Raw genomic sequence first — 22030 nt, 5'->3', positions numbered from 1 at the left:
CCCTGCTCTTAGTAGAATTGCAGTTACAGCCTAGTCAGCTGATAGTAGGTTAATCATGAAACTGACAGGCATTCAGAGGTGGTGCTTTTTATTGAGCATTAGGCAACTATGAATAAATGTCAGAAAGCCCACATCCAGTAGCCACCAATGTATGAATCCATGAATTAGATGACTTGTACTTCTTCACATTCTTGACAAATTTATAAGGTCTTAATTATTTCCGTTTTGCTGATAAAAAACAGGGGTTTAGCTAGGGCTGAGATTGGCGAGGATCAACTAAGTGGTAGAGCCAGAATTCAAATCCAGACCTGTCTGATTATAAAGCTCTGCTCAGTTCAGTACCTCTTCACTCCACATCCTGTGTGTACTCTTTGGATGTGAAGATTTGCATAGAAAAGCATACTCCTCAGCCTCAGAAGGATGCTTGGGAATATTGTTTCCATGGAGATGTATTTTGTCTCTAATTCCATAAAAGCTGGATTTTACTATAGCAGGGATCATAACTGAACAAAAATGATTTTTCTACTTCCAGTATTTTGTTTTTCTCTTCTTCCTGAATTTGACACAGAACACTTTTGAGTTCCTCACAGGTCATTTCAGGTCCTCGGTATCTTTTTTGTAAAAATGAAGGGGCTAATGTTAGATGATCCTTAGGAGTCCTTCTAGCCTGCACTGTTTGCCCTTCCTTTCCCTGTTGGCCTGGCAAGTAATAAGTGCTTGTTTTGCCGAGTTGAGAAATGCTTTCTACTTTAGCTTTTAGCTTTGCAGCATGAGTATGTTAATTTAATTGGAGGTATGGGATTCAAATAATAGCTTTATTTCGATTTCGCTTTGTAAAAGTCTGGCATACTTGGCTTTTCTTGAATTTTAGACTGAACATTCGTATACCTACCACCAAGATTCTACAGTGAACATTTTATTTTACTTGTGTTTCTCATGTATCCATCCCTCTATCCATGCACTAATCCACCTTATTTTTGTATACATTTCAGAATAAGTTACAGACATCTGTATATTTCCTCTTAAAAACTTCACACATATAATTAACTAGAGAGAAGTTTAGGGTATTTTTCCTTTTGAGATAAAAGACATACATGTAGTGAAATGCATGTTGTGTCATTTGAGTTTTGACTAACACATTTACCCTTGGATTAAAAACCCTTATGAAGTCACTAAAATGACATCTAATAAGAAAGATATTTGTATCTCTCAAATCAAAATAATAAAAAACTACAGTAAGATACCTCATTTCCATTCTGTCTCCCGACTTCAGTTGCTTCCTTACCCCATCTCTCACCTCCCACTATTTTTATTAGTTTTTTGAATATCTTTCCAGAATTTCTTTGTACAATATAAATACATATTTTCCCTTCTCTTTTTATATAAAAAACATACTATTTACAGTGTTTTGCACCTTGTTTTATTCTCTTAAATTTGTATCTTGGAACTCTTTGTATATTTGACTAGAGAAGTTCTTGATTTTTTTTTTTTTTTACAGTGTATAACTTTCCATTGTATTTATTTAATCAGATTCCTACTGATATACATTTGGGTTGTTTCTAACCTTTACAAACAATGCTGTGATACCCTTGTCCATATATGTTTCCCACATGTGCCAGCAAATCGATAGGACAAATTCCCAGAAGTGGGGTTGTTTGTTGGAAAAGTCCATACATTTGTATTGTTCTAGATACTACTGAATTGCCTTAAGCCATTCATTCTTACATTCAATTACATTCTTACCAGCGGAATATGAGAGTGACTTTTTTTTATATCATACCATGAGAATATGTTGTTAAATTTTTCTCCCAGTCTGAGAGGTGAAAAATATATTTCAGTATAGTTTTAATTTCCATTTCTCTTATGAATGAGGTTAAGCATCTTTTCATATGATTAAGGGCAATTAGTATTTTTCTTTCTGTGAACTGTGTATGCATACCTTTGTCTTTTTTTTTTAAATGGGATTGTTGGTCTTTTTTTTCCCCAATTTCTTTTTTTATGTGTTAGGGAATTAAACTCTTTTGTAATAGGAGATGTGAATGTTCCCTACTTGGAACTCTAATTTGTCATTAGTCCTTTTTTATCTGGCTGCCCTCATTTTTCAAAATTGTGGTAAGATAAATGTAACAATATTTGCCATTTTAACCATTTGTAGGTGTACAGTTCAGTGACATTAAATACATTTACTGTGATGTGATACCATCACCACTATCTTTTTCAAGACCTTTTCATCATCTCAAATAGAAACTCTATACCCATTAAGAAATCACTCCCTTCCCTCAGCCTTTGGTAACATCTATTCTCTACTTCTTGTCTTTATGAATACTTTATATAAGTGGAATCATATAATATTTGCCCTTTGTAAATGTCTTATTTCACTTAGTGTAATATATTTTGACTTGGATTTAGGTGGGTTTTTTTGGCATGCAGAATTTTAAAATTTTTACATAAGTGAATTATCAGATTTGTTTAATGGGTTGTATATTTATAACTCCAAGGTTATAAAGGAATTCCCCCATGCCTTCTTCCAGTACTCTTGTGATTTTGGATCACAAATATATACATATATATATATATATTATATATATATATTTGATCCATTTTTATTTCATGTAGTGTATAATGTGATATATGGATTGGCCTTAGTCTCCCCTCCCCCAGATAGCTATCCAGTTGTCCCAACATTTTTTAATTAAAAAGGTCATATTTTTCCTGCTCCTTTGCGATGCCACTTTTACCATATTCAGTGCCCACATATGCTATGGTGTATTTCTAGACTTTCTGTTCTGTCTGTTTATGCTTCAGTACCAAATCATTTTTAATGATTCTTTATAATCTGTTTCAGTATGAGTGCTAGTCCTCATTGCTCTTCTGAATTTTCCTGCTATGCCACATTATCATCTAAAAGGTTAATAGACATATTTAAATCTATAATCCACCTAGATTTGATTTTGTGTAGGATGTGAGGTACATTAATCCAATTTGATCCACCATGCTTGCTGTGTATAAATCAAGTTTCAACACAGGTATATACACAGGTATATATGGATCTCTTTCTAGGCTCTACTCTTTTCCTACACTAAGACTTACAGGCCTTCATTATCCTAGCTTTACGAGAAGCCTTCTAGCTGGAAGAGTACCTTTCCCCTTATGTTTTTTTTCGCAATGAGTGTCTTGGTTGTTGTTGGCCCATGCCTCTCCATTGTCAATTTAACAATCGGCTTCTTAAATATTATAGGAGAATTCAATGGGATTTTGATTGGAAATGTAGTTAAGCTGTAGAGTCATTAGAGAAGAATTTTTATCTACATGAACATTGCATTTCCCTTTCAGTACATTTCTCCATTTCTTGCATGCATTCTGATATGTTATAAAGTAAAACATATTTTCTAACAATTTTTTGTGGTATATAGAAATACAGTCAACTTTAGAAAGAACAGTTGTATTGAAATCTAATTCACATACCATATAATTCCTTCATTTAAGGTGTACCATTCAGTGTGTTTTAGCATATTTACAGATACATGCAGTCATCACTATAGTTAGTTGTAGAACATTTCCATCACCTCACAAAAAAACCCTCTACCTTTTAGCTATCCCTCCACTATCCCTTCCTCCTCCTTAGTCCTAACCAAATGCTGATCCACTTTCTATCTCTATGTTTATCTGGACATTTGGACATTTCATGGAAATAGAATCATATAATATGTGGTTTTTTTGTGATTGGCTTCCTTCACTTAGCATAATGTTTTCACGGTTCATCCATATTGTAGCACGTGTCAGTACTTTATTCCTTTTTATGCCTGCATAACATCCCATCATATGGGTGTACTACATTTTGTGTATCCATTTGTTGATGGACACTTGAGTCCCTTCCATCTTTTGCTATATACAGTGCTGCTACAACATTTATATACACATTTTTGAGTAGATGTATGCTTTTATTTTTCTGGGCATATATCTAGGAATGGAATCGCTGGGTCATTTGGTAACTCTGTGTTTAATCATTTGTGGAACTGGCCGACTGTTTTCCAAAGCAGCCCTACCACTTTACATTCTTACCAGCACTGTATGAGAGTTCTGATTTTTTCACATCCTTGCCAACATTGATTATTATCTGAGTTTTTGGCTCTAGCCATCCTAGCAGGTGTGTTAACTCAGTTGACTTTTGTGTGCTGAGTTTTGTTGCAAACAATCTTACTGAAGTCTCATTAAATTTTCAATTTATCCACATAGATTCGTTTTTTTAGTAATCAGTCATTATCCTCTGCAAATACTAGTAGTTTAACTCTTCCTTCTAATCCTTATATCTTTTATTTTTAAAATCTAGTTTCTTACCTTAATGTCCTAGCTCCAAGAACCTTTTTCTACATACTGAGTAGAAGTCGTCATATCAGCCATCTTGGTCTTACTCCTGCTCTCAGAGGGAGTGCTTTCAGCATTTCACTATTAAGTGTGATCTTTGCCCTAGGATTTTATTGTTGCAGTTGTCACTTATCAGGTTTGAGAGGTTACCTACCATTCCCTGTTTTCTAAGAGTTTTATCCTGAATGGATGTTGAAGTTTATCAAACTTTTTTGTCTACCTATTGACATAATCCTGTATTTCTTTTCTTTTAATCAAGTTTCCTAATATTAAATCAGCCTTACTTTTCTGATCTAAGTCTAGCTTCATCCTAGTCATACATTTCTTGGTCCAGTTTGCTAAACTGCACATTTTAAAATTTTTGAACAAATTTGCATTGCATGCTTAATTTTTTTTTAATTGTAAAAATAGCATGTGTTTAAATTTAAAATGGTCTTTTTCCATAGTGGCAAAGTGCATATAACATTTACCATCTTCACCATTTTTAAGTATACAGTTCAGTGGCATTAAGCACATTCATCTTGTTATACAGCCCTTATTACCATTCATCTCTGCAACAGTTTTCATCTTGTAAAACTGAAACCCTACACCCTCAACAGTAACTCCCTAATGCCCACCCTTAGCCTCTCTGCAAACACTTATCCTACTTTCTCTCTTTCTGATTTTGACTATTCTGAGTACCTCATATAAGTGGAATCATGCAGTATTTGCCTTTTTATGACAGGCTTTTTTCACTTAGTGTAACGTCCTCAAGGTTCCTCTGTGTTGATACATGAGTCAGAATTTCCTTCATTTTTAGGCTATGTAGTATTCCATTATGTATTATATACCACATTTGTTTATCTGCTTATCTCTTGATGGATACTTGAGTTGCTTTCATGTTTTAGCTATTGAAAATAATGTTGCTCTGAACATGGGTGTAAAAATAATCTCTTTGAGACCCTGCCTTCAGTTCTTTCGGGGATATACCAAGAAGTGGAATTACCATTATATGGTAGCTTGATTTCTAATTTTTTGAGGAGCTACCAAGGTTTTCCACAGTGCCTGACCATTTGGCATTCCTACCAACAATGCACAAGTTTTCCGGTTTCTCCACATCTTTACCAACATTTATTTTGTTTTCCTGATAATAGCTATTTTAATGGGTGTGAGGGTGTGAGGGTGGTTCCTTGAATTATGGTGGTTTCTTAAATTATGTAGAAAACAAAATGTAGAGTTACCAACCAAAGTTACAATAATACGAGCTTTTAGACTAATTGTTTTTTTTTTTTAATGGATTAGTTTCTCTCTCTCTTTTTAAAGATTTTATTTATTTATTTATGAGAGACCCAGAGAGAGAGAGAGGCAGAGACATAGGCAGAGGGAGAAGCAGGCTCCCTGCAGGGAGCTCCATGAGGGACTTGATCCCAGGACTCTGGGATCATGCCCTGAGCCAAAGGCAGATGCTCAACCACTGAGCCACCCAGGCATCCCAATGGATTAGTCTCTTAAAGCATGTAAAGAACAAAAGGTAGTGTTATAAACTGTTGTTTACAGTAATACTAGTTTTTATAATTGCCAATGTATTTACCTTTATTGAGATCTTTATTTTCTTCATATGCCTTAAGGTTACTGTCTAATGTCCTTTGATTTCACCGTGCATGGCTTCCTTGAATATTTCTTGTAGGATAGATGTAGTGGAAACAAATTCCCTCTGTTTATGTTTATCTGGAAATATCTTAATTTTTCCCTCACTTCTGAAGGACAGTTTTGCCCGATATAGGATTCTTGGTTCACAGTATTTTTCTTTTATCCCTTTGAATACCTTGGCCTACTGTCTACTGGCCCCCAAAGTGTTTCATGAGAAATCTGTATATGTCTTTATTGAGGGTCCCCTTGTATATGACAAGTTGATGCTCTCTTGCTACTTTTAAGAGTCTGTGTTTGTCTTTGGAAAGTTTGATTCTAATGTGAGAATCTCTTTAATTCCTCTTACTTGGTGTTTGTTGAGCATGTTGGATGTTATTATTTTTGCTCTCGTCAAGTTTGGGAAGTTTTTATCCAGTATTCTTCAGCTAGTCTCTGTCTCTGTCTCTTTTTCTGGGACTCCCACAGTGTTCATGTTGATCTGCTTCAGGGTGTTCCACAGGTCCCTTGGGTTCTTAATTTGCATTTCCCTCATAACTATGGATGTTGAACACCTTTTCATGTCACCTGTTGACCATATGTATGCATTCTTTTGAAAACTGTTTAGTTGCTTTGCCCATTTTTAAATCAGGATGTTAGTTTTTTGCTGTTGAGTTGTATGAAATCTTAATCTTACATATTTTGGATATTAATGCCTTAATAGTTCTATTATTTCCAAATATTTTCTCCCATCCTGTAGGTTGCCTTTTTACTTACCAATGAAGCTGTGCAGAAGCTTTTTAGTTTGGTGTAGTCTCATTAATTTATTTTTGCTTCTGTAGCTTGTGCTTCTCTTGTCCTACCCGGTAGTTGTGAAGGGTAGTTTGCAGTCAGGAAGTATAATGCTTCTGCCTTTGCTCTTCTTTCTCAGGATTGCTTTTACTATTCAAAGTCTTTAATGGAAGTGTTATTTTTTAATGATTTTTTTCCACTGAATCTTTGTTTTTAAAGGTTTTGGCATAACATTCTTAAGATCTCTTATTTTCTGTTAAATCTCAGCAGTATCTGCAGTTGTGTTCTTCTTTTCATTCAAAAAATTGGTCTATATTTAGGCTTTCTTAATCCTTTCTAGACATTTGTTTTCTATTTTAGGAATTTCTGTTCTTCAAATTATTTTTTTGGATCTGTTGTTTTTCTAACTCCTTTAAATAGTTTATTAATTTTTAGTTTTTTCTAGTGTAAAGCATCTAAGGATATAGGTTCTTTGTACCTACATTCCACAAAACTTAATATGTGATTATCTTGTTATCATTAAATTGAAGCATTTTGTAATTTCCCATGATTATTTTAATGTAACTCATGTGCCCTTTTAAAATATGATTTTAAATTTTTAAGTGACTTTTTAGTCATTACGATTTTTTAAAATTCAATTGCTTTATGATAAAAGAATATGATACCAATCCTTTGACATTTGTTGAGGCTGACTTTATGGCCTAGTACATGATCAGTTTACAGGATATTCTGTGTGGACTTGAAAAGACTGTGTTTGCTCCAATTGTAGCTGCATGCATTGCATGCATATTTTATATGTCCCTTAGACCAAGCTAATTTATTATGCTATTCAAATTTTATGGATCATTCTTGAGTTTTTAATTGCTGGATCTATCAGTTACTGAACAAGGTATGTTAAAACTTCCTAACACAATGATGGATTTGTTAATTTCTTCTTAATTCTATAAGGGTTTGCTTAAATTTTGAAATAGTTATTTGCTGCATACAAGTTTAGAATTTTTAAGTACCTAGAGTCTGGAATTGTTATATCTTCCAGGTAATTTGAACTATTTATGGTTATATAATCTGTCTATATAGAGAGAAAAAGAGAGGGAGAGGGGAAAAAGGCACTACCTTCATTGCTACTGATTCTTTTTGCCTTAAATTCTTTTATATGGAGTGGATAGATTTTCTTTTGGTTTGTATTTTCCAGGTGTTTCTCTTTTCAGTCACTTATTTGTTTGTTTCAATCGCTTATTTGTTTTAGGTATGTCCCTTATGATAGTGTATAGTGAGAAATCACTTAACTATAAAGAGCAAACCAACGGAGAGATGCTGGAGGGAAGGTGGGCAGGGGAGGATGGGCTAGATGGGTGGTGGGGACTAAGCATTTTTTTCTTAACTAGTTTGGCAATTTTTGTACTTTACCTGAAGATTTAATCTATTAATACTTATCATTACTGATAATTGGATTTATTTCTACTATCTTATTGTTTTCTATTTGCCCTAATTTTCTGCTTTATACCTACTGTGTTATTGGATTGAGATGTTTTCTCTCCTTTTCTTCATTTTATCCCACTTCCTTTTTTTAAAACAGCATATAATTTTAAAAATCTATACTGATGATCTTTGTCTTTTCTTTGTTGTGTAATCTATTAACATTTAATGTAATTATTGGTATTATTGAGTTTAGAACTATAATTTTATTATCTGTTTTTTATTTGTCCCTGGTTTTCTTTCCTCTTATATTATTTTTTACCTTTTTTGCAGATTATTTGAAAAATTTTAAGAATTCTGTGTTAAATTTGTTGGCTTCTTAGCTGCATTTCATTGTCATATTGCTTTTAGTACTTTCTCCAAGGATTAGAATAGATATCCTTAATATTTTAGTGTTGTTAGGGTTGTACAACCTTATGTAAAATGTAGATGACTTGCTACTATGTCAGTTTTTACCTCTTCCCCATTTCTTTATGCTATTGTCATGTACATTACATCTATGTACATTAAAAACTCACAAGAAAATGTTCTATATATCATCATATATATTTTAAAGAAATTGAAAGATCCAGGTATCCACCTTTTAACATTTTCATTCATCCTGAAGAACTTCTTTTATTGTTTACTGAATTACAGTTCAGTAAACAAAATTTACTGTATTTATTGTGCCTTCATATTTGAAGGATATTTTGAGTGTATATAGAACTCTAGTTTGGTATTTTTTCTTTTCATTCTGTTTTCCAGCATTTTCTGACCTCCATAGTTTCTGGTGAACGTCAGTTGTCATTTAAATCATCCCCCTTTATGTAATGCAATATGTTGTTTTTCTCCGGGAGCTTTGATGATTTCTCCTTATATTTAGCTTAACAACTGTTTAATTGTGATGTCCTTTGCATAGTTTTCTTCATATTTATCCTGCTTGGAGTTTACTAAACTTCTTGGATATGTAAATTTATATCTTTTAACAAAGTAGGAAATATTCTGATCATTATTTCTTCAAGTGCTTTCTTTGTCTCTTTCAATCTTCCTTCCTTCTGTGGCTTCATATTGATACATGTTGGAATATTTGGTATTGTGCCTACAGTCCTTGAGGCTCTTATTATTTTTTTCATACTTTTATGTATCTGTTCTTTACATAATTTCTACTGTTCTATCTTGAATTTTACAGATTTCCCCTTCTCTTGTCTACATTGTGTTTTTAGGGATAAAATTCATTCATCCAATGAAATATTTTTTCAGATATTGCCTTTTATGTTTCTAGAAGTGTTTTTAAGACATCCATCTTGTTCTTTTTCATTTGTTTCTTTAAATAGTTTTAATTTCTCTGGTGAGATATTGCTGTCTTCTTCACTGTGAACATATTTTCTTTTTCCTCATTAAGCATAGTTATAATAGTTCCTTTAAAATTCTTCTTCACTGCCAATTCCAACATCAAAATAGTCTATGGATTGGTATCCATTGTGGTTTTTTCTTTTGAGAATGGGTCACAATTTCCTTTTTTAAAGTATGTTGAGCCGTTTTGGATTATATCCTTGTATTGTCCCCTTCTTTTAAATTTTGAGTCTCCTTCATAATCTGCCTGTTTCGCTTTCTTTTTTCTTTCTTTTTTTTCTTCTTCACTCTCCAGTGCCTGTAGGTAGTTTTTATGTGTTTTGTCAAAGTTTAAATCTATTATTTCAGTAGAAGAGGCCTGGTATGAGCTTACTCCATCATAACAGCTTTATTTTTAAATATATATTTTGGAATATGGAGCACATTTATTCAAGAAAAAGGGGGATTTCTCTGGGTAGGTATGATGGGTTTTATGATTGATTATATTTTATAGTTTTTTCCCCTTATTTTCAAGTTTTTATGTAAATTTCAGTTAGTTAACATACAGTGTACTATTAGTTTCAGGTGATTCATCATTTACATACAATACCCAGTGCTCATCACAAAGGGCTCTCCTTAGTAATACCCATCACCCATTTAAGTTTTTGATTCAAATACAAATACAGTGTTGTTTCATACTAGAACTATTGAATTTTTAAGTTTTTTAAAAAATTGTTTTTAAGCTTTAATACAAAAGCTTAGGTCAGCTTTAGGTCATTTCATTTCTAAGCCAAGTAGGTCTCAACCTTGGGTGATTTTGACCTCGGGGAATGTTTTGCAATCTCTGGAGACATTTTTGATTATCATATTTGGGGTGGGAGTATACTACTTGAACTGAGTAGGTGGAGACAGAGATGCTGCTAAGTAAACATCCTACAATGCAGTAGAGCAGCCCCCACAACAGAACATGATCTGGTCCAACATGGCAGTATTGCTGAAGTTGAAAAATCCTGTCCTAAACAAATTCTGTGAATTATGCTACTTTTATAATGTTAACTTGCTGGATGGCTAAGGGGAATCATTTGTAAAATAAAGTTTCTTTCATTATTAGAGTGTTCTTATGGGGGTAGCCAATTCTGTGCTAATGTTGTTTCTCCAAAATCACATGGATAATTGTAATTTAACTTGTCTGACCAAATAAGATACGTTTGTGGGTTTCCATAAAACAGACTCTTAACTATAAAGAGCAAACCAACGGAGAGATGCTGGAGGGAAGGTGGGCAGGGGAGGATGGGCTAGATGGGTGATGGGGACTAAGGAGGGCACTTTTGATGAGCACTGGGTGTTGTATGTAAGTGGCAAATCACTAAATTCTATACATGAAGCCAATATTACACTTTATGTTAACTAACTGGAATTTAAAAAAAAATAATAAGGCTACAAAAAAAGTTTCCAAAGGGTGCTTTTGAAAAACTCAAAACCTTATTAGTGTAATCGTCCTTTTTTACCTACCTTCATTGAATTTCTTTGAATTTTGCATTTTACAAGTGAATATAATTCATTACACTGAGTAAATTGGGAGACTAGAGAGAATACTAGTTTAGTATTATAATTTTAGAAAGGAAAAGATACCTGAAATATGAGGTTGGCTTCTGTATAATTGATTGTGTTTCTCTTAGTCTGCAGTAGAATAAAGACTTGAAATACCTCCCTACCGCTTCCCCCCCCTCCCCCAGCCAAACTCTAGAGCTGTATTTCTGTATGTTTTTTTCCATGTCTCAGTCTGGTTTGAAATGTAAATGATCTTGGGTTCTACAGTAGCACTTAAAAAGAAATGAAAGGAAAAGCTACCATTTCTATTTTTCCTATGATGGAATTCTATATGACCTGACAAAGGAATTCTTTAATAGTATTTATCTTCAAAAACATTTACAATTCTGTTTTGTTTAAATACTAATGTAGGATTAAAATAGTAAAAATTAGTTACACGAATCTCTTGGGAATCACCTGTCAGGCACACTTTGATCTTCTAGATCAGTGGCTCTCATTGTCATTATTCTTGGCTCTCAGAGCAGCGACAAGAAAGGAAATAATGCTTTATTTTTTCCTTTTAAAGCTTAGTTTCATAAACCTTGAATAGAAGATAATTAAGAATGATACCAGCTTTTATAATGTAATACACAAATTATACTTTTTGCCAACAAAATAAAGCTCATAAATAGACTTAAAAAGTAAAGTTGTCTACATGAAAATTAGTTGCTTTGAGTGAATCTTCATCTGTATTTCATGTCATCATTAACATCCCTTTCTGGGGAGACAAGAGAGTCATAGTGGCTCCTTTAGTTCCTTAGTTTCTTTTTCTTGCCCAATTACCTTCATTTGTAGGACAAAATTAATATTCCCAGCAGTTAAAACTGTTTTGAAGCAGTTCAACAGCTGCTGAGATTAGGAAAGAATTCATCTCCATCAATTACTTGTTATGGTGGGCTTTGGAAGAATATCTTTGATTAAAAGAGGCAAGGGTCTTCGATCTGTTTTAAAGTTTTTCCCTCTTCATTTCTGCTTCAAATGTTAACAACTCTAACATAGCTAATTTGACGTGTTCACGTTCTTAAAGCTGTTGTGATGGAGCATATCGTTTAGCGCCACCCTGAAATTATACATTTCTGCTTTTTCTAGTCCAGTCTGTGTCTTCTTTTTTTAGTGTTGGAGGTTGGGAATGTAATGCAAATTTTCCTTTTTAGATTATGCAGTGCATGCACATTTACACAGAAATTGAAAAGGGTATGTGAGATCTTCCCCTCCCAACACTGACCCCCAACTACCTACTTTTCTTCTATGTCTTTCTTTTTTTTTTTAAGTTTTTATTTAAATTCCAGGTAACACAGTGTAATATTAGTTTCAGGTGTACAATTTAGTAATTCAGCATTTCCATACAGCACCTGGTGCTTGTCACAAGTGCCCTCTTCCACCCTCTTCACCTATTTTACCCATCCCACCACCTACCTCCCCTCTGGTAACCCTCAATTTGTTCTCTACCTCTTCAGTTAAAAAAGAGTCTGTTTCCTGGTTTGCTTCTCTCTTTTTTTCTCCCTTTGCTTATTTGTTTTGTTTCTTAAATTCACTGCAATCAAGATAGCATATCTATTACCTACAAGGATGCCCTTTGTGATTATTTCCTCCCACTTCCACTGCCTGCCCTGCTCCACCCCCCACACCCCGCATATTCAGGCAATCACTGATCATCTTCATGTTAGCATACATTTGTCCACATTTTTTGGAATTTTATAGATGTGCAGTAACTCAAGCTGTACTCTTTTTTTGGTCTGACTTCTTTCATTCATTATAATTCATTTTGACTCATCCATGTGTCTTTTTTATTCCTGAAAACTATTTCATTCTTGATGGTCTATAATTTTATATGTATGTTTTATAAGTATATTATTTAATGTATGTTAATATGTAATATATAGTTTATATATTACTTAATATATATTAATATAACTATTAAATATATTTTACATATATCCATCCTCAGTTCTTGCTAATGTTTAGTCTTTGACCCAAATTCCTGACACAGAGTTCCTAAATCCCTTAGAATGTCCTGGGTGATAGGAATGTCTTCTTTTCTAATGAGGTGATTCTTGGTGGGCTCCTGGATGGGGGCTGGTCACTGGAAAGACCAAGCTATGATTAGAAGCTTCAACTTTCAGCTCCAGTCCCCATCTTCTAGAGAGGGGAAAAGGGTGAGAGGCTGGAAATGGAGTCAATAATTGATCATTCCTGCTTGATGGGGTCTCTATAGAAATCCCTAAAGTATAAGGTTTGGACAGCTTTCAGGATGCTTGAACCACATGGAGAAGCCAGGAGGGTTTTGCTCTGGGAAAGGGCATGGTAGCTCTGTGCCCCTTCTTTCCCCACAGCCTTACCCTAAGTCTCTCTCTTTTTTAAAAAAATATTTTATTTATTTATTCATGAGAGACAGAGAGAGAGAGAGAGAGAGAGAGAGAGAGAGGCAGAGACACAGGCAGAGGGAGAAGTAGGCTCCTTGCAGGGAGCCTGACTTGGGACTCAATCCAGGGACTCCAGGATCATGCCCTGGGCCAAAGGCAGGCGCTAAACCACTGAGCCACCCAAGCGTCCTACCCTTAACCTATTTATCTGGTTTTTAGTCTGTATAATTTATTATGTCCCTTATAATAAAATGGTAAATGTAAGTATTGCCGTTAGTTCTATGAACCATTTTAGCAAATTATGTAACCCAAGGAGGGAGTCCTAGGAACCCTGGTTTGTAGTTGATCAGTCGGTAGTACTATAGACAACCTGGAACTTGTGACTGGTGTTGCAGTGAGGACAGTCTTTGGGACTGAGCTCTTAAGGTATGGGATTTGCCTCTGGCTCCAGATAGTGTCAGAATTGAATTTTAAGACACCCAGTTGGTGTGGGAAAACTCCCTACACGCTTGGTGACCAGAAGTGTCAAAAGTGTCGTATGAGAGTAAAGGAAAAGACACTGTATGTTTTTCCCTTTAAACATATGGATATACCAGTTGATTTATCTGTTCACTCGTTGATGGACATCTGGATTGTTCCTAGTTTTTGGCTATTAGGAATAATGCTGTGAAAATTCATGTGAGGTCTTGGTATGGACATAGGTCTTCATTTCTTTTGGGTAAATACCTAGATGTAGAATGGCTGGTACTATTGTAGGTAATTGTTTAATTTGGATAAAAACAAAAACGAAAAAACCACCAAACCTGTCAAACTGCCTTTCCAGAGTGGTTGTGCTATTTTACATTCCCGGTAGCAGCTTGGTAGAATTCTAGTTCTCCCACACAAGTTGCCAACACTGTGTATGGTCAGTTGTATAGATTTTAGCTGTTCTGATAATTGTATCTAATTATGGTTTAATTTTGCATTTCCTCAATGACATCTTTTCATGTGTTTATTTGTCATCTTATGTATCTTTCTTGGTAGAGTATCAGTGCACATCTTTTGCTAGGCTTTAAAAATTATTGAATCTAAAAAATAAAAATAAATAAAAATATGATTGAATCTTGTGAATTCTTTATAAATTCTGATTATAAGCCCTTTAACACATATATGGTAGAAAATATTTATATTATTATAGATTTGCATGCATATGCGAGAAGTAATACAGAGAGATTCTGTGTACCCTTTACAAAGTTTTCCCCAATGGTAACATTTTGTAAAACTAGAGTACAGTATCACAACCAGGATGTTGATATGCCAAGATGCAGAACATTCCTATTACCATAAGGATCTTTTGTGTTGCCCTTTTATCACCATACTCTTTCCCTCCTTAACCCTCTCCTTAACCTTTGGCAGCCACTAATGTATTTTCCATTTATGTAATTCTGTTATTTTAAGAATATTATGTAGATGGAATTGTACAGTATGTAACCTTTTAAGATTGGCTTTTTTCTCAGAGTAATTCTCTGGAAATTTGTCAATGTGTGTGTATCACTGGTTTAGTCTTTCTTACTGCTGAGTAATATTTTCCATGTAATGGAGGTGCCGCTGTTTGTTTTATTATTTACCCATCAAAGGACATCTGGTTTGTTTCCAGTTTTGGACTATTTTGTATAAATGCTCTTATAAACATTTGTGTACAGTGGATGCAAGTGAACCTAAGTCTTCATTTCTCTAGTGTAAATGTCCAGGTTCGTGATTGTCAGTTGTATGCTATTTGTATGTTTCATTTTTTTAAACAACTACCAAACCATCTTCCAGAGTGGCTATACAATTTTTTCTTACTACCAGCAATAGATGAGTGGTCCATGTTTTCCACATTTTCACCAACATTTAGTGTTGTCACTATTTTTTATTTTAGCCATCCTGAGATGTGTATAGTAATACCTCATTATGGTTTTTTTTTTTTTACATTTTTCAAATTTAAATTCAATTTGCCAACATAAAGTCTAACACCCAGTGCTCATCCTATCAAGTGTCCTCCTTAGTACCCATCAGCCAGTTATCCCATCCCCCCCCTCTTTCTGCAACCCTTTGTGTATTTCCCAGAGTTAGGAGTCTCTCTCATGGTTTGTCTCCCTCCCTAATTTTTCCCACTCAGTTCCCCTCCTTTCTTTTATAATCCCTTTCACTATTTCTTATATTCCACATATGAGTGAAACCATATGATATGGTCCTTCTTCAATTGACTTATTTCTTTTATTTATTTATTTATTTATTCTTTTTTTTTTTTTTTCCAACTGACTTACTTCACTCAACATAATACCCTCCAATTTCATCCACATTGAAGCAAATGGTGGGTATTCATCTCTTCTGATGGCTGAGTAATATTCCATTGTATATATATGCCACATCTTCTTTATCCATCCATTCATCTGTCGAAGAACATCAAGGCTCCTTCCACAGTTTGGCTATTGTAGACATTGCTGCTATGAACATTGGAGTGCAGGTGTCCTGGCGTTTCACTACATCAGTATCTTTGGGGTAAATACCCAGTAGTGCAATTGCTGGGTCGTAGGGTAGCTGTATATTTAACTCCCTGAGGAACCTCCACACTGTTTTCCAGAGTGGGTATACCAGTTCACATTCTCACCAAAAGTGCAAGAAGGTTCCCCTTTCTCCACATCCTCTCCAATATTTGTGGTTTCCTGTCTTGTTAATTTTCCCCATTCTCACTGGTGTGAGATGGTATCTCATTGTGGTTTTGATTTGTATTTCCTTGATGGCCAGTGATGCGGAGCATTTTCTCATGTGCTTGTTGGCCATATGTATGTCTTCTTTGGAGAAATTTACATTCATGTCATCTACCTATATCATGATTGGAGTTTTTGTTTCTTGGGTGTTGAGTTTGATAAGTTCTTTATAGATTGTGGATACTAACCCTTTATCTGATACGTCATTTGCAAATATCTTCCCCCATTCTGTAGGTTATCTTTTAGTTTTATTGACTCTTTCTTTTGCTGTGCAGAAGCTTTTTATCTTGATGAAGTCCCAGTAGTTCATTTTTGCTTTTGTTTCCCTTGCCTTCATAGATGTATCTTGCAAGAAGTTAATGTGGCCAAGTTCGAAAAGGTTGTTGCCTGTGTTCTCTTCTAGAATTTTGATGGATTCTTGTCTCACATTTAGATCTTTCATCCATTTTGAGTTTATCTTTGTATATGGTGTTAGAGAATGGTCTAGTTTCATTCTTCTGCACGTGGCTGTCCAATTTTCCCAACACCATTTATTGAAGAGACTGTCCTTTTTTCAAGTGGATAGTCTTTCCTGCTTTCTCGAATATTAGTTGAGCATAGAATTGAGGGCCCATTTCTGGGTTCTCTATTCTGTTCCATTGATCTGTGTGTCTGTTTTTGTGCCAGTACCATACTGTCTTGATGATCACAGCTTTGTAACACAGCTTGAAATCTGATATTGTGATGCCCTCGGCATTAGTTTTCTTTTTAAATATTCCTCTGGCTATTCGGGATCTTTTCTGATTCCTTACAAATCTTAAGATTATTTGTTCCAACTCTGTGAAGAAAGTCCATGGTATTTTGATAGGGATTGCATTGAACGTGTAAATTGCCCTGGGTAGCATAGACATTTTCATAATATTTATTCTTCCAAACCATGAGCATGGAATGTTTTTCCATCTCTTTGTGTCTTCCTCAGCTTCTTTCAGAACTGTTCTGTAGTTGATCCTTTACCTCTTTGGTTAGGTTTATTCCTAGATATCTTATGCTTTTGGGTGCAATTGTAAATAGGATTGATTCCTCAATTTCTCTTTCTTCGGTCTCATTGTTAGTGTATAAAAATGCCACTGATTTCTGTGCATTGATTTTGTATCCTGCCACATTGCCCAATTGCTGAATGAGTTGTAGCAATCTTGGGCTATGTAGAGTCTTTGGGTTTTCTATATACAGTATCATGTCATTGGTGAAAAGGGAGAGTTTGACTTCTTCTTTGCCAATTTGTATGCCTTTTATTTCTTTTTGTTGTCTGATTGCTGATACTAGGACTTCTAGTATTATGTTGAATAGCAGTGGTGAGAGTGGACATCCCTGTCATGTTCTTGATCTTAAGGGAAAGGCTCTCAGTTTTTCCCCACTGAGAATGGTATTCGCTGTGAGCTTTTCATAAATGGCTTTTAAGATATTGAGGAATGCTCCCTCTATCCCTACACTTTGAAGAGTTTTAATCAGAAATGGATGCTGTATTTTGTCAAATGCTTTCTCTGCATCTAACAAAAGGATCATATGGTTCTAGTTTTTTCTCTTATTGATGTGATCTATCACATTGATTGTTTTACAAGTGTTGAACCAATCTTGCATCCCGGGGATAAATCCCACTTGGTCATGGTGAATAATCCTCTTAATATACTGTTGGATCCTACTGGCTAGTATCTTGGTGAGAATTTTTGTGTACATGTTCATCAAGGATATTGGTCTATAATTCTCCTTTTTGTTGGGGTCTTTGTCTGATTTTGGAATCAAGGTAATGCTGGCCTCATAAAATGGGTTTGGGGCAGCCCGGGTGGCTCAGCAGTTTAGTGCTGCCTTCAGCCCACGTTGTGATCCCGGAGACCCGGGATCCAGTCCCTCATCGGGCTCCCTGCATGGAGCCTGCTTCTCCCTCTGCCTGTGTCTCTGCCTCTCTCTCTCTCTCTCTCTCTCTCCCCCCCACCTCCGTCTTTCATGAATAAATAAATAAATAATTAAAAAAAATAAAATGGGTTTGGAAGTATTCCCTCCCCTTCTATCCTTTGAAACAGCTTTAGTAGAATAGATATTATTTCTTCTTTAAACATTTGGTAGAATTCCCCTGGGAAGCCTTCTGGCCCTGGACTTTTGTGTGTTGGGTGGCTTTTGATGACTGCTGCAATTTTCTCCCTGGTTATCGGCCTGTTCGGATCTTCTGTTTCTTCCTATTCCAGTTTTGGTAATTTGTGGGTTTCCAGAAATGCATCCATTTCTTCTAGATTGCCTAATTTGTTGGCATATAGCTGCTCATAATACATTTTTAAATCATTTGTATTTCCTTGGTATTGGTTGTGATCTCTCCTCTTTCACTCGTGATTTTATTAATTTGAGTCTTTTCTACTTTCTTTTTAATAAGGCTGGCTAGGGGTTTACCTATCTTATTATTTTTTTTCAAAGAACCGGCTCCTGGTTTTGTTGATCTGTTCCATGTTCTTCTGGTCTGTATTTCATTGAGTTCTGCTTTAATCTTTATTAATCTCTCTTCTGCTTGATGTAGACTTTATTTGCTTTTCTTTCTCCAATTTCTTTAGGTGAAAGATTAGCTTCTGTATTTTAGTTTTTTCCAACTTTTTGAGGGATGCTTGTATTGCATTGTATTTCCCTCTTAGGACCGCTTTTGCTGTATCCCAAAGATTTTGAATGGTTGTATTTTCATTTTTATTAGTATCCATGAATCCTTTTAATTCTTCTCTAATTTCCTGGTTGACCCATTCATTTTTTAGTAGGATGCTCTTTAACCTCCATGGTGTTTGAATTTCTTCCAAATTTCTTCTTGTGATTGAATTCTGGTTTCAAAGCATTCTGGTCTGAAAATATTTAGGGGACAATCCTAATCTTTTCATATTGATTGAGACCTGATTTGTGACCCAGTATATGGTCTATTCTAGAGAAAGTTCTGTGTGCACTTAAGAAAGTGTATTCATTTACATTCAGATGGAATGTTCTGTATGTATCTGTGAAATCTATTTGGTCCAGTGTATCATCCAAGGCCTTGTTTCTTTGGTGATGTTCTGCTTAGAATATCTGTCATTTGCTGAAAGTGCCATGTTGAAGTCTCCTACTATTAGTGCATTATTATCTAAGTATCTCTTTACTTTGGTTATTAATTGATATACTTGGGGGTTCCCACATTAGGGGCATAAAAATTCATGATTGTTAGGTCTTCTTGTTGGATATAGTGTGATATAGTGGGATATAAGTATGATAGAGTGTCCCTCTTCATCTCTTACTACAGTCTTTGGTATAAACTCTAATTTATCTGATGAGGATTGCTACCCCAACTTTCTTTTGAGGACCATTTGAATGGTAAATGGTTCTCCACCTCGTCATTTTTAGTCTGGAGGTGTTCTGAGGTCTAAAATCAGTCTCTTGTAGACTGCTTATAGACGGGTCTTGCTTTTTTATCCAGTCTGATACCCTGCATCTTTTGATGGGATCATTTAGCCCATTCACATTCAGAGTAACTATTGAAAGATATGAATTTAGTGTCATCGTATTACCTTTTCAGTTCCTATTTTTGTATATTGTTTCTTTGGACTTCCTCTTTCTTTTATAGGGTCCCTCTTAATATTTCTTGCAGAGCCAGTTTGGTGGTCACATAGTCTTCCAATTTCTGCCTATCTTGGAAGCTCTATATCTCTTCTATTCTGATTGACAGCCTTGCTGGATAAAATATTGTTGGCTGCATGTTTTTCTCATTTAGTACCTTGAATATATCATGCCAGCCCTTTCTGGCCTGCCAGGTCTCTGTAAAGAGGTCTGCTGTTAATTTGATATTTCTCCCTATATAAGTTAAGAATCTCTTGTCTCCTTGCCTCTTTAAGGATTATCTCTTTATCTTTGAAATTTGCAAGTTTCACTATTAAATCTTGAGGTGTTGCATGTTTTTTAATTGATTTTTTTGGGGGAGTCCTCTCTTTCTCTTGGATCTGAATGCCTCTTTCCTTCCCCAGATTAGAGAAATTCTCAGCTATGATTTGTTCAAATATACTTTGTGGTCCTCTCTCTCTCAGCCTCTTTTGGAATCCCAATTAGACATAGATTATTCCTTCTCAAGCTATCATTTATTTCCCTAATAAGCCTTTCCTCATGAATTCTTAGTTTTTCTCTTTTTTTTTTCCTCAGCTTCCTTCCTTTCCATCAACTCACTCTCTCTTCCACCTCATTAACCCTAGCAATTAGAGCATCCAGTTTGGATTGCAGCTCAGTTCATCTGTTTTTAATAGATTAAAATTCTGTAGTAATTAGATCTCAATTGTGTACTAATGAAGTCTCTAGAGTCCTTTACTCTTTTTGCCAGAGCCACCAGTAACTTTATAATTATACTTCTGAATTGAATTTCTGACATTGTATTTAAATCCAAATTCTGTACCTCTGTGGCAGAGAGTATTGCTTCTGGTTCTTTCTTTTGTGGTGAATTCTTCCTTCTAGTCATTTTGTCTGGTGTAGAGTGGTTGTATGAGTGATCTGAGTCAAAAATATCAACCATGACCTTGTTAGAAGCGAAAACTTTTCTCTCTTTACCATTCCAGCGGTTCTCTCTTTACATCTCAGGTCGAATTCATAGGTGTTCAGGATGTTTTGAAAGTTATCTAGGTAAGTTTGTGGGACCAGATGAGTAGGACCCCTACTCTTCCACCATCTTGCCCTGGTCTCCTCCCTCATTGTGGTTTTAATTTGAATTTCTCTGATGGTTCATGATGTCGAACATCTATCTTTCATGTGCCTTTTGCGATCTGTCTTCTTTACTGAAATGTCTCTTTGTTTCTTTTGCCTGTATTTTATTTGGATTGTTGCTGTTTTACCTTTGAGTTGGGAATTCTTTATATATTCTGGATACTAGTCCTTTTTTGAATATGTGGTTTGTGAATATTTTCTCTCAGAGTGTGGCTTGTCTTCTCATCCTCTTAACAGGGCCTCTCACAAAGCAAAATATTTGACTTTTATTAAGGTGAAGGTACGATTTTTTAAAAAATGGAATATGCTTTTGGTGTTAGGTCTAACAATTTTTGCCTAGCTTTGGATATTGAAGACTTTCTCCTAAGTTTTTAAAAATCAAAATATAATTCACACAGAAGAATATTTACCCATTTAAAATGTACAATTCAGTGACGTTAAAAACATTCACAGTGTTGTGCGATTATCACCACTATCTAGTTGCAGAACTTTTTTATCACACCAAATGGAAACTCTCTACTCATTAAGCAGTCACTTCTCTCAGGGCCTAGCAAACACTGATCTTCTCTATGTCAGTATGATTTGCCTCTGGACATATGGACTATATGCTGCTTTATGGACAACTTCTCTTTTCTTTTTTCTTTTCTTTTCTTTTCTTTTCTTTTCTTTTCTCTTCTCTTTTCTCTTTTCTCTTTTCTCTTTTCTTCTCTTTTCTTTCTTTTCCCTTTCCTTTCCTTTCCTTTCTTTCCTTTCTTTCTTTTCTGTCTGTCTGTCTAATTGTCCCACCACCATTTGTTGATAAAGACCTCTTTCTTCCATTGAATTGCTTTTGTACCTTTGTCAAAAATCAGTTGGGTATATTTGTATTGGGCCTATTTTTCGATAATTTTTTTCTTTTGAGAACTTTCTTTAGATCTGCTGGTGACAAAGTATCTTAGTTGCCCCTCAACTGAGAATGTCCTGCTTTCCTCTTCAATCCTGAAGGATATTTTCACTGATTATAAGGTTCTGGGTCAAGAGTTCTTTTCTCTCAGCACCTGAAAAATACTGTGCTACTTCCTTTGGGCCTCTCTG

At 35.0% G+C, this 22030-nt stretch overlaps 1 protein-coding gene across 1 annotated transcript in view; it reads left to right on the top strand.

Moving 5' to 3' along the window:
- Window positions 1–22030, top strand: part of CYLD (CYLD lysine 63 deubiquitinase) — a 66872-nt gene that overhangs the window by 12082 nt on the left and 32760 nt on the right.

This window comes from Canis lupus, chromosome 2 (assembly GCF_011100685.1).
Source record: "Canis lupus familiaris isolate Mischka breed German Shepherd chromosome 2, alternate assembly UU_Cfam_GSD_1.0, whole genome shotgun sequence".
NCBI lineage: Eukaryota > Metazoa > Chordata > Mammalia > Carnivora > Canidae > Canis > Canis lupus.
This window is presented reverse-complemented; position numbering and strand designations above follow the sequence as displayed.